The sequence below is a fragment of the Lathyrus oleraceus genome, chromosome 3 (assembly GCF_024323335.1).
Source record: "Lathyrus oleraceus cultivar Zhongwan6 chromosome 3, CAAS_Psat_ZW6_1.0, whole genome shotgun sequence".
Lineage (NCBI taxonomy): Eukaryota > Viridiplantae > Streptophyta > Magnoliopsida > Fabales > Fabaceae > Lathyrus > Lathyrus oleraceus.
The window spans coordinates 361,467,069-361,481,558 of NC_066581.1; the positions used below are offsets into that span (position 1 = coordinate 361,467,069).

The following is a 14,490-nucleotide window of genomic DNA, read 5'->3' on the forward strand; positions in this document are numbered from 1 at the left end:
CAAAGATGATCATGATAAAATTTAAAACTATTTGGCTGAAGTAAATAAGAGTGGAAACAATTGGATAAAAGTTCAACTTTATTTAATAGAATGGTAGTCTGTAAATGACAAGACTCCATGGATCTTTACAAAGTTAAAAATGGTAATTTACATGGAAAAGGGTTACATTGAATACAATTGACCTCTAATCCTTCTACCAACTCTTGATATCCGTTGTGCTTTTGGCTGCTACTAGGGATGATGAATCGACGTCAACCCTTGTGCTCAACAAAGTTTCTCCAAGACTGGAAGATCAGCATAATGCAGTTACTTGCCATAATCCCTAATTTTTGCATAAGTTACCCCAGGGTGGGGTACTCAACTTATCTGGAAAAATCTTTTCTATTTTATGTCTCTAATTTTTTCCTGGATCGCCCTTTCGGGTTTTCAACCCATCGAGACGCCCATTTTTGTCTAAGCCGCCCTTTCGGGTTTTCAACTTAGCGAGCTGTTCTTTTCTTTTTTAGGCGAAGTATTTCTTGATTGCATCTACGTTCACTGGGCGAGTGAACTCTTCACCATCCATAGTTGTAAGAATCAAAGCGTCGCCTGAAAAGGTGCTCTTAACAACATATGGGCCTTCATAATTAGGAGTCCATTTGCCCCTAGAATCTGGTTTAAACGATAAAATCTTCTTAAGCACAAGGTCACCTTTCCTAAATACGCGAGGTATGACCTTCTTATCAAAAGCTTTCTTCATCCTTTGCTGATATAACTGACCATGGCACATGGTAGTCAATCTCTTCTCTTCAATCAAATTCAGCTGATCAAACCTGATCTGAAACCATTCAGCCTCAGTCAACTTGGCTTCCATGAGCACACGCAATGATGGAATCTCAACCTCTACGGGGAGCACTTCTTCCATACCATATACAAGAGAGAAAGGGGTTGCCCCTGTTGAAGTGCGGATGGATGTACGATACCCGTGCAAAGCAAATCGGAGCATCTCATGCCAATCCTTATATGTCATAACCATCTTCTGAATAATCTTCTTGATGTTCTGATTTGCAGCTTCAACAGCCCCATTCATCTTAGGTCTGTAGGGAGAAGAATTATGATGTGCAATCTTGAAGTCTTTACAAAGAGCTTCCACCATATTGTTATTCAAGTTTGATCCATTATCAGTAATGATCTTACTTGGCACACCATAACGGCATATGATCTGATTCTTGATAAACCTTACAACAACTTGCTTGGTTACATTTGCATACGATGCCGCTTCAACCCATTTTGTGAAGTAGTCAATTTCAACCAGAATGAAACAATGTTCGTTCGAAGCTTTGGGATCAATCATGCCGATCATATCAATTCCCCACATGGAGAAGGGCCATGGGGAGGAAATGACGTTCAACAGTGTCGGAGGAACATGAATCTTATTTGCATATATTTGACACTTGTGGCCTTTCTTCACAAACTTGCAACAGTCAGATTCCATTGTCAGCCAATAGTAACCTGCTCACAACATCTTCTTCGCCATTGCATGTCCATTTGAATGAGTACCAAAGGAACCTTCATGGATATCAGCCATCAATAGGTCTGCTTCGTCTCTATCCACACATCTGAGCAAAACCATATCGAAGTTTCTCTTGTACAACACATCACCATTCAGGTAGAAATTGTCGGCTAATCTTCTCAAAGTCTTCTTATCTTTCAAAGATGCCCCAGACGGGTAAATCTGACTTTAGAGGAAACACTTAATGTCATAATACCACAGATTCTCGTCTTTGATCTCTTCAACAGCAAACACATGAGCTGGCTTATCAAGACGCATCACAGTCAAATTGGGAACCTCATTCCAATACTTCACTACAATCATTGGCGCCAACGTTGCAAGAGCATCTGCCATCCAGTTTTCATCTCGAGGGATATGATGAAACTCAACCTATGTAAAGAAAGTTGAAATCCTCCTCGCATAATCTCTATATGGTATCAAACCGGGTTGATTCGTCTCCCATTCACCTTTGATTTAATTCACTACCAAAGCTGAATCTCCAAAGACATCTAAATGCTTGATTCTGAGATCACTGGCCTCTTCGAGCCCCATAATGCAAGCTTCACATTCTACCATATTGTTCGTACACTTGAAAGTCAATCTAGCTGTAAATAGAAAATGCGTTCCTTGAGGGGTAATGATCACTTCCCCAATGCCATTACCATATTGATTAACAGCTCCATCAAATACCATGCCCCAACGGGAACCAGGTTCTGACCCTTCTTCAAGCAATGGTTCATCACAATCTTTCATTTTCAAGTACAAGATCTCTTCATCGGGAAAATTATACTGTATTGACTGATAATCTTCAATCGGTTGGTGAGACAAATGGTCAGCCAAGCTTTTACCTTTGATCGCTTTCTGAGATCAGTATTTGATATCACACTCTGATAATAACATATGCCAACGGGAAATTCTCCCAGTTAAAGCATGCTTCTCAAATATATACTTGATTGGATCCATTTTGGATATCAACCAAGTGGTATAATTTAACATATACTGACGCAGACGCTTAGCAGCCCAAGCCAATGCGCAACAAGTCTTCTCTAGCATAGAATACCGAGTCTCACAGTCGGTGAACTTCTTATTGAGGTAGTAAATCGCAAATTCTTTCTTTCTAGTCTCATCTTGCTGACCTAGAACACAACACATACTATCTTTAAGCACAATCAAATACATGATCAACGGTCTTCCTTCAACAGGTGGAGACAAAATCGGAGGTTCAAGCAGATATTCCTTGATACTGTCAAAAGCTTTCTGGCAATCTTCGATCCACTCACAAGACTGATCTTTCTGAAGAAGCTTGAATATAGGTGCACATGTGGCAGTCATGTGCGAAATGAATCTTGAGATGTAATTCAAGAGGCCGAGAAAACCTCTGACTTGCTTTTCAGTTTTGGGTGTTGGCATCTCTTGTATTGCTTTGACCTTGGCGGGATCAACCTCAATAACCTTCTCGCTGACAACAAAGCCCAACAACTTACCAGAACGAACACCAAAAGTACACCTATTGGGATTCAAGTGGAGTTTATACTTCCTCAAACGCTGGAATAGCTTCAACAAATGTTCAACACGTTCCTCTTCATCAATTGATTTAGCAATCATGTTATCGACAAAAACTGTAAGAACAAAAATAGTTCTACAATAAAATTCCAGGATTTTGATGATAACAAAGGATGAAACCAAAAATGGCACCCTAACGAAAATTCTCTAAGTGTGCAGGACTCTGAACAGCAACAAAGGAATCTGATTTTTTTATCAGATACAAACTTTGATCAGATACAAAGTACTAGAAGATCAGACGCATCTGAGGAAGAAGTGCGTTTAAGAAGTTCTGAATCTGAGTAAAGCCAGACTGTAGGAAGAACCAGAAGCTCTAAACATCCACGGGTCTTAGTTCTGATGATCTGATAGACCAGTACTCTGAGAAGCTCTGATGTAACCTCAATGTTATCTCCTTCTGACGTTGAACTCCGAGATAACACAGACTCTGATGAAGATTCTCCTAATCCAGAAAGAGTAACGGAAAGAATTTCTTCAAATGGAAAGGAAGTTTTTTTAACAAAGAAATCATTCAGGGAGACAAATTGGTTATGGCAAGAAACACAGAAGTAATGACAATGAATGCTCATCAAGGCCAATATTCTGTCATCACTCCAACGGTCCTTCTCACCACTATATAAAGGACAACCTACTTCATTGAGAGACACACAACAACGCACAGAAAATTCTTTATATTCTCTCTTTATTTTTTCACGAGCTGTTGCTCATACGTGAAACGCTTGTTTAAATATTCTGTTGTAATATTTGCTTACTCTTAGAAGCACTCTCTATTACAAATTTATTTTACTAAATTGCTTTTGTTCCTCAAGTGACTCTGCGTAGTCTGTATACTTGGGAGGACTAAGAGATCATTCTCTTAGACGTTTGGTTGTATTAATATTTCAAGATTAGTGGATTAAGTCCTTTTTGAAGGCTAAATCACCTTGGCCGGGTGGACTGGAGTAGCTTTTTGTTATAAGCGAACCAGTATAAAATTCTGTGTGTTCTTCCTTTTGAAAAAGCTTTTAATTTCTAAAATAATTCAAACCCCCCTTTCTTGTTTTTCTCACCTTCAGTTGGTATCAGAGCTTCGGCTTTGTTATTGATTTTCTAATCAAACACTTAACAGTGTAGAGAGATCCAGAACGAGAAAAACTATGGCCAACACCAATGAAAGAGATAGTTACAATGCTAAGCCTTCAGTCTTTGATGGAGAGAAATTCGATTACTGGAAAGATAGAATTGAAAGTTTCTTTCTGGGCTATGACGCTACTCTCTGGGATATTGTCACAGTTGGATACAAACCTCCTGTAACAGATGCTGGAGTTGCCGTTCCCAGAAGCAAAATGACAGATGATCAGAAGCGCGAATTCAAGAATCATCACAAAGCCAGAACGATACTTCTCAATGCCATATCCTACAATGAAACAACTAAAGATATACTCGACTCCCTGAGGATGACTCATGAAGAAAACTCTCAGGTCAAAGAAACAAAGGCTCTGGCTCTAATCCAGAAATATGAAGCCTTCAAAATGGAGGATGATGAAGCTGTAGAGGTAATGTTTTCTAGATTCCAAACTCTAATTGCAGGTCTCAAAGTGCTAGGCAAAGGATACACAACTGTGGACCATGTCAAAAAGATAGTCAGAAGCTTGCCAAAGAAGTGGAGACCCATGGTCACAACCTTAAAGTTATCAAAGGATCTGAACAACATCAGCCTTGAAAAGCTTGTCAGTTCACTCAGAAGTCATGAGATAGAACTAGAGGAAGATGAGCCTCAGAAGAAGATCAAGTCTGTAGCATTAAAGTCCAGATCTGAAAGGCGCAAGTATGACAGAAACAAAGTCTTCCAGGCCGAAACAGAAGACGCTGATGACTCTGAACAGGAAGATTCTGACGATGAGGAAGAATTATCCCTTCTGACCAGAAGAGTAAAACAACTCTGGAGAAAAAGGAATAATAACTTCAGAAAACCAAGACCCAGAGGGGACCGATCAGAATCAACCTCAAAAGGTAAATCTAACAAAGATGTCACGTGTTATGAATGTAAAGAAACAGGTCACTACAGAAACGAATGTCCCAAGTTAAAGAAAGACAGTTACAGAAAAGAGAACTTCAAGAAAAATTCCCTCAGAACCAAAAAGGGACTGATGGCTACCTGGGACGATAGTGAATCTGACTCTGATGAACAGGCTAATGTGGCACTCATGGCTACCACATCCAAGAATACTTCAGATGAAGAATCTGAATCAGAAGAGGTATTTTCTGAACTTTCTCGATCTGACCTAGAATCATGTCTGTCTGAAACTCTAAACTCATATCAGAAACTCAAACAAAAATTTAAAGCGGTAAAAGGTGTTCTTGAAGAAACATTAGAAGAATGTGGCAAACTTGAGATAACAATTTTAGAACTAAAAGATGGAAACAGAACTTTGACATTAGAAAGAGATGCAACAAAGAAAAATTGTTCAAAACTTGAAGAAGCGTTATCTCAAGCTCCACAAACTTCAAACACAATAATTTATAAATATGAAAAATCTTTTCAAAAGTTTCTGAAAAATGGGATAGAGAGGAGCAGAATGGCATCCATGATTTATGGGGTCAGTCAGAACAATACAAGAGGAATTGGGTATGATCCTAGTGAAGATAAAACTTCTACTAATGACCAACCTAAATCTCCATTTTCATATCACTATACACATACACAAGCACAACAATTTAATAATGCTAGAAAACCCAAAGTTTTAAGAAACTCTGGGAAAACTAATCACAAAGGACCCAAAAGACTCTAGGTACCAAAGGATAAGATTGTTTATGTTGCAGATATCTTATGCAGCAGAGTTAAAACACCAGTCACGGTACCTGGATGCTCGCGACACATGACGGGAAGAAAGTATATGTTCCAAAGCTTGGAACTTAAAGACGCTGGATTCATAGGCTTCGGAGGAGATCAGAAAGGAAGGATCAGAGGCTCCGGAACTATTGGTAATGGTACTCTTCCCTCTATATCTAATGTGTTATATGTAGAAGGATTAATGCATAATCTGTTATCAATAAGCCAATTAAGTGATAATGGATATGATGTAATCTTCAATAAAAAAACATGTAAAGCCATAAATCAAAGCAATGGATCTGTCCTATTCACTGGTAAGAGGAAAAACAATATTTATAAAATAAATCTTTCTGATTTAAAAGAACAAAATGTAAAATGTCTGATGTCTGTTCACGAAGAGCAATGGGTATGGCATAGACGCTTGGGCCACATTAGCCTGAGAAAGTTATCTCAGCTAAATAAACTTGAGTTAGTCAGAGGTCTACCTAAGCTGAAGTTTTCTTCAGATGCTCTATGTGAAGCATGTCAGAAAGGAAAATTTTCAAAATCATCTTTTAAAAAGAAAAATATTGTTTCTACCTCTAAGCCTCTAGAACTTCTTCACATTGACTTATTTGGTCCTGTGAAAACAGCATCAGTCAATGGAAAGAAATATGGACTGGTCATTGTTGATGATTTTAGTCGCTGGACATGGGTAAAATTCTTAAAGCACAAGAGTGAGTCTCACTCTGTATTCACTAGCTTCTGTTCCAAAGTGCAAAACTAATTTGACTCTAAAATCATCAGAGTCAGAAGTGATCATGGTGGGGAATTTGAAAATAAATTTTTTGAGAAATTATTTGACTCTAATGGAATATCCCATGATTTCTCCTGCCCTAGAACTCCACAACAAAATGGAGTTGTGGAAAGGAAGAATAGGACACTCCAAGAGATGGCCAGAACCATGATCAATGAAACAAATATGGCTAAGCACTTTTGAGCTGAAGCTGTAAATACAGCGTGTTACATTCAGAATAGAATCTCCATAAGACCTATTCTGGAAAAGACTCCCTATGAACTGTGTAAAGGAAGAAAACCCAACATTTCTTATTTTCATCCTTTTGGATGTTCCTGTTTTATTTTAAATACTAAAGAACATCTGAACAAGTTTGATTCCAAAGCACAAAAAGGTATTATGTTGGGATACTCAGAACGCTCTAAAGGCTACAGAGTATATAATACAGAAACCAAAATTGTGGAAGAATCAATTCATGTCAGATTTGATGATAAGCTTGACCCTGAAAAGTCAAAGCTAGTTGAGAAACTTGCAGATCTGGAGATTACTCTTGCAGGTTCTAACGAGAAGATTAAAGCTCCTGAAACAACTGCCACTCAAACCTCAGAAGGAACTAAATTCCCAGCAATCCCAAAGAAAGCTAAAAGTCGCCTCAACATATCTGAAGAGTTGATTTTAGGAAACAAAGACGAACCTATCTAAACTAGGTCTACCTTCAAAACTCCTGAAGAAACTCCTCTGGGACTAGTATCTCTGATCGAGCCTACTTCCTGTGATGAGGCACTTCAAGATAGCGAATGGGTTCTAGCCATGCAAGAAGAGCTAGATCAATTCACAAAGAACGACGTCTGGGATCTTGTTCCTAAACCAAAAGGCACTCACATTATCGGAACCAGATGGGTGTTCAGAAACAAGCTGAATGAGAAAGGAGAAGTTGTCAGAAAGAAAGCTCAACTGGTGGCTCAAGGTTACAGTCAACAAGAAGGAATTGACTACAATGAAACCTTTGCCCTAGTCGCCAGGTTAGAATCTATTCGCTTGCTTGTCTCATTCGCTATAAATCATTCTATCAAACTGTATCAAATGGATGTCAAGAGCGCATTCCTTAATGGTTATATATCAGAAGAGGTATATGTCAACCAACCTCCAGGTTTTGAGAATTTAAATTGTCCAGAACATGTTTTTAAACTTAAGAAATCTTTATATGGATTAAAACAAGCTCCCAGAGCTTGGTATGAACGATTAAGTAATTTTCTTCTGGAACATGATTTTATTAGAGGAAAAGTTGACTCTACACTCTTCTGTAAAAACATTAATAATGATCTCATGATATGCCAGATATACGTTGATGATATCATTTTTGGTTCAGCTAACGCCTATGTATGTCAAGAATTCTCTGAGCTAATGCAGGCAGAATTTGAAATGAGCTTAATGCAAGAACTAAAGTTCTTTCTAGGAATTCAAATCAATCAAACTTCAGAAGTCACTTACGTTCATCAAAGTAAATACATAAACGACATTTTGAAGAAATTTGAAATGGCTGAATGCAAACCTGCAAAGACACCCATGCATCCAACCTGCATTCTTGAAAAAGAAGAAGTCAGTCTAAAAGTATGTCAGAAGCTCTATCGTGGTATGATAGACTCCCTTCTCTATCTGACTGCTACTCGTCCTGATACTCTATTTAGTGTTTGTCTCTGTTCCAGATTCCAATCAGATCCTAGAGAATCTCATTTAACAGCAGTTAAGAGAATTCTCAGATATCTGAAAGGAACTCCTAACCTGGGCCTGCTGTATGAGAAAACATCAGAGTATAGACTATCTAGTTTTTGTGATGCAGATTATGTAGGAGACAGAATGGAACGAAAAAGTACATCTGGAAACTGTCAGCTCTTGGGAAAGAATCTGATATCTTGGGCCAACAAAAGACAATCAACCATAACCTTGTCTACTGCAGAAGCGGAATACATCTCAGCATCACTGTGCACCACTCAGATGCTCTGGATGAAGAATCAACTAGAGGATATGCAAATCTTTGAGAGTAACATTCCTATCTTCTGTGATAATATTGCTGCCATTTGCTTAAGCAAGAATCCTATTCTACACTCCAGAGCTAAGCACATAGAAATAAAACATCATTTTATTAGAGACTATGTTCAGAAAGGGGTAGTAATGTTGAAATTCATTGATACAGATCATCAATGGGCTGACATCTTTACCAAACCCTTAGCTGAAGATAGATTCCTCTTCATCTTAAAAAATCTGAACATTCAAAATTGCCCTGAATAAAATGTGCCTCTGAGTTTGTAAAATAAGACTCTGATGTAAACAAAATGGATTATGCCTCTGACTCTGATACTCCTACCAAGTTAGAAGTCATCTGAGTTAGAAATCTCCAGGAACCAATCCTTTGGTATTCCTAAAGATCAGATAAAGCAAACATGTGGAGTACCTTGCATCTGACCTTGGAACTTCTAGACAGTTGTCTAGTAGTAATAAAGGAACAGTCTCTTGAGATCTCCTCGAGCAGTGTACTAACTGTTGGGATTAGACATCATTTATGAGCTGTAATCATTCTCCCTCTAAACGTGCTGACTTGGTTTTTGTGCTAAACTCTGTTTTGTGTGTCGTTTTGCATGCGCCCTAATTTGGGTATTTAAACACCTCTATTCACACATTGCACACTTTTTCACTCTCACGCACTTATAACCCTCTGCAAGTTCAGCTCTCTCTCTCAAGGCATTCCTGCAGCCTTTTTCAACCTTCATCTCAACTCTCATTCATGGATGCCCAACAACAATCAGTCTACAACTTCTCTCAATAAATGGATTCAAACGAACAAGCTCTAACTTCAAGCAACCCAAACCCAGCGGTTACCGGTGTCGTCTCAACTCCCATCTACAAAGAGCCTCACATTCTTGATCGTGAGCCTCACATCAATCTTGCAATGCCTTTTGAGAAACTGGAGGTGCTATGTGAATCCTTGGTGGACTTTGACAACATGCGCAGAAATGGCATTGACCTCACTGATGAACTCAGGAATCAAGGTTGGGGAAATTACTTCAAACGTTTGTATGGTCCAGTTTACACAAATCTAGTGAAAGAATTCTGGAGATTTGTTGATGCTGATGATCACTACATCGTCTCCTATGTTCTGGGAGTCAAAATGGTGATAACTGAGAAGTCCATTGGTGCTCTTCTGGGCATGGAGAAAGATGGAGGAAGAAGAATCTACAACATTAATCCTAGGGAAAAATATATGTCCCATGAGATTAACCCAACTATCTTCAAGCAGAACGCTGAAGGCAACCACTCCAAGAACAAGGAGTTACATCCGAACCTTCGGGTCTGGCTGAAGATCATCCTGGGCACCATCCATCATCACCCAGCTTCAAACTCTTCAGACTACATCAACACAGACCAGAAGTGCATCCTGTACTGCATCCAAAAGGGTCTGAAGCTCTGCCTTCCAGCACTCCTCTTCAAGTACCTCAGAGATTCTGTACGAGATACAAGAAACAACATGAAGCCCAGAAACTACATACCTCTGGGAAGGCTAATCTCTGATGTTCTGATTGAAAGTCATCTCGTGGACCACCTGATAACGTTCAGACTAATGGAAGATGTGATGATCGACACTGGCAGAGCTCTAAACGCCAAAAATCTAAAGAGCATGGGGATTCTGGATCAAGTCAAGTTCAAACCTACTATGGATACCTCCTGGGAAGCTCTCAAAGATCAAAGGAAGATCCCAAATGGACTCTATCTGTTCTCAAAGATCGACCCTCCAGAGGTAATCCTTTATTACTTAGATGATCTGAGGAAAGAAGGAGTAAATATCTCAGACTTCAACATAAGCCAGCTGCCAGATGAGCCTCCAAACTTCATGAAGCATCCACGAGGACCCTCTGAGAAGGCTAAGCAAGCTAAGAAGGCAAGACTAAGAGAATCCTCTGGATCAAGACCTCCAGCACCTCTGCCTGGACCTTCTGGTAAGTCTATTTCTCTTGCTCCTTCCGTACAAACACATCACATTGCTTCTTCTATCCCTCAACCCACACCTATCTATACAAACTCAGAAACCCCTCCCTCAACCACCAGAACATCTCACCAACCATCTCCGAAATTTAACCTTGCCACCACAACCTTACCTGTTTCTGACGCAGAAATTGATAACACGAAATTATATCACATTTTAAGACTTAATTCAATTAGATTAGATTATCATTTACTTTAGTTTATCTCATTTTATCAGATATTATGCAGTATTTCCTTGCTATTTATGTCAGGTATCCATTTTGAAGCAAGAGTGAAAAAGGAAAGAAAAGGAGGTGTAGAAAGGAGTAAAAAGGAAACAAATATCAAAGACCAAGCCCAGCCCAAAGAAAGCGCACGTTGTGCCTGTGACGGGCGTCACAAGGGTTGTGACGAGCGTCACACTAAAAGCACCCCTGTGACGAGCGTCACACATGGTGTGACGAGCGTCACACCATTCCACTAGCTTTTTGGCGCAAGTCACGCCCTCAGAAGAATTGAAGAGACGTTGAGAGAGTTCGTGTCCTATGCCCGCGCCGTGTATTTAGCCATGCTGAAGACTCGTGGGAAACAAAAAAAGCAGTTAGAAGCACTACTATAAATAGCTACATTAGAAACCTAAAAGGGTTCCGCTTCCTCTCCCCTCTTTTGCCGTCTACTCTGCCGAAGCTGTTCAAACCTTCTGTTTTAGCTTTTGCTTATTTTTCTTTTCCAGCATTGTTTATTTTATTTATTTCTTTTGCAAGCTTTACATTCTTTTTCCCTTGCAAATTTACCTTTCCCGTTTTAGCTTTTAGATATTTTTCGCATAATAGTTTCTACACCGGAAACTATTGTGCAACTTTATACTGGATTTAACCTTACGTTATATTCTAGTTTTATTTCCTTGATTTAATTTACTGTTTAATTGAAGAATCCAAGAACAAATCCTATCGGCTTGTGGTGGAGTGTTCAAGACTATTGTATTACGCATTCAGGTTCTTTAATCGTTATTTAATATTTTGTTTTATCATTTATCTATATTATCTGCCTGGAATGAGTCTGTTTATGCATGATATGTATTCTTGCTTATTTAGCATGTCTGGCTAATTCGCCTAGGTATCGGTATGTAAAGTAAGCAGAATAAGGGATCAAGACTAAGTCGGTCTATCTAAACTTAAAATTAAAATCAATCTTTTTACGGTCTCAACTTACAGGTTTAATAACAAGATTTTTTACAAAAGTAAAGGACATAAAGAAGTTAAAATCAATAGAGCGAGAGTTTGAGATTTTAACTGGACAGTGTAAGTTAGGCATTAATTCTAGATCAGGGCGAGAGCAAGTTTTAGAGTTAATTAAATTCTGACCTTTTCCAAAAAGTATTTTTAAAGATTGAATGTGAGGACGAGAGTTAAGCATTTGGATTTGATTATATAACCTAAGTCAACAGAGCGAGAGTTTGAGATAAGGGTGTTTAAAACGGTCAGTATTTTCTTAAAAGGAGTTTCTGCAACTTTATTGTTTTCAAAATATGGTTTTTGACTTAATTATAAGTGACAGCTACATTAATATAAAATCATGGTTTATTCAACAGAGCGAGAGTTTGAGATAAAACCTTTAACCAATAAAGTTAACCGAAACGATTCATTTTAAAACCAAGAAACCGACAAAGACTTGATTCCCTAGTTTTGACGAACTACATACCGATATCCGTTTCATTTATATTTAATCTAGATATTAGTTTAGCTCTTAGTTTTTCCCCAAACAATCAAACATTTTCACCTTAGATTTACGTAGTAACCTTAGATAACGGTATATCGATTCATAAGTCCCTGTGGGATCGATATCTTTTAAAACTACGCGATAGAACTGTGCACTTGCAGTTTGTATCCCATTCTCGACTCACCCAGTCGAGCGATCAAGTTTTTGGCGCCGTTGCCGGGGACTTTTATTCAATCGATATCGTAACTCTTCCGTTACGCTGTAGAGACTAAGGTTTCTTTTTCTTCTATTTTCTTTCTTTCGTTGATTTATATGCCACGCACTCGCTCACAAGGCGAACCGCTCTATTTACGAATCAACGATATCGAACTATATCTCCGAGTCTTACGACGAATTCGGGAATATCGTGCTGCGAACAATCTCCCTCCTGTAGACCTTCCTGATTTCAAAAACATTTTTCCTTCGATACCCGAGATGGCAGAACCAGCTCGTGCTCTTAGAGATTACGCCGCTCCATCGCAAGATGAACCGCATTCAAGTATTGCTCCGCCCGCGATCGAAGCAAACAACTTTGAACTTAAACCTTCGCTGTTGCAGGCTGTGCAACAGAACCAATTCTCTGGAAATCTTACCGAAGATCCAAACCTTCATTTATCCGTATTTGTCCAATACGCTGATACTGTTAAAGCTAATGGTGTCACTTCAGAGGCAATTCGACTTCGTCTTTTTCCTTTCTCATTAAGAGATAGCGCTAGGAGATGGCTTCAATCACTTCCTTCCAACTCAGTCACCACATGGAACGAATTGAAGAAAGTTTTTCTTGCCCGATATTTTCCGCCAAGCAAAACAGCTATGTTAAGAGCCCAGATAAACGGATTTAAATAGAAAGACAACGAGTCTCTTTTCGAAGCATGGGAAAGATACAAAGACATGATGAGACTTTGCCCACACCATGGTTTGGAAGACTGGTTAGTCATTCACACATTTTATAATGGTCTCTTATACAATACAAGGTTAACAATAGACGCCGCTGCAGGTGGTGCACTAATGAACAAACCCTATGCTGATGCTTACCAGCTTATCGAGAGCATGGCCCAAAACCACTATCAGTGGGGAACCGAACGAACAACGGTGGAAAAACCTCAACCGAAAACTGGCATGTACGAGATAAGTAACCTTGATCACGTCAATGCAAAAGTGGATGCTTTGGTCCAGAAAATTGAAAGTTTAAACGTATCACCTCCAGCCGCTGTGGTTGCTATAACTCAGAATTGCGAGGTCTGTGGAATCCAAGGCCACACTCCTGCGGAATGTCAACTCTTGACTGAAATCCAAGCAGAGCAAGTAAACTATGCTCAAGGAAGCCCCTATTCGAATACCTATAACCCAAATTGGAAGAACCATCCAAACTTCTCATATAAGAGTAATAATGCTTTATACGCACCTGGACAGTCTCCAAATCAAGCCCCATCTATACCTCCGGGATATCAGAAATCGAATCCTAACAATAATACCCCTAGAAAATCCAACTTGGAAATCATGATGGAAAACTTTATAGCTTCCCAACAACAAACCAATAAAGATTTCTTAAACCAGAACATACACACTGGCGAACAACTTAAACAACTAGCAAGCAAAGTAGATGCCTTGGCTACCCATAACAAAATGCTGGAAACACAAATATCACAAGTAGCTCAACAACAAGCACCTACTGCTGCCCCAACTGGTACATTCCCTGGACAGCCCCAACCCAATCCGAGAAGCCAAGCTCATGCAATTATATTAAGAAGTGGAACGGAAGTGGAAGGACCGTCTGACCCAAGGATAGAAAACCAAAACCCTAAGAAATCAACTGAGGAAAGTGAACCTAAGGAAAAGGAAGAGAGTAATAAGGAAACCCTAGAAAAGAAGGAACCTTATGTACCTCCACCACCTTACAAACCACCTATACCGTACCCTCAAAGGCTTGTTAAAACCAAAGATGTAGGCCAATTTAGAAAATTTGTTGATCTCCTTAAACAATTAAACGTTACAATTCCATTTACCGAAGCTATTACGCAGATGCCCTCATAT

The 14,490-nt window shown here is 39.1% G+C and overlaps 1 pseudogene; it reads right to left on the reverse strand.

Moving 5' to 3' along the window:
• Nucleotides 1–13,276: 13,276 nt before the first annotated feature.
• On the reverse strand, nucleotides 13,277–13,376 carry LOC127134062 (uncharacterized; annotated as a pseudogene).
• Between the last annotated feature and the right edge of the window lie 1,114 nt (nucleotides 13,377–14,490).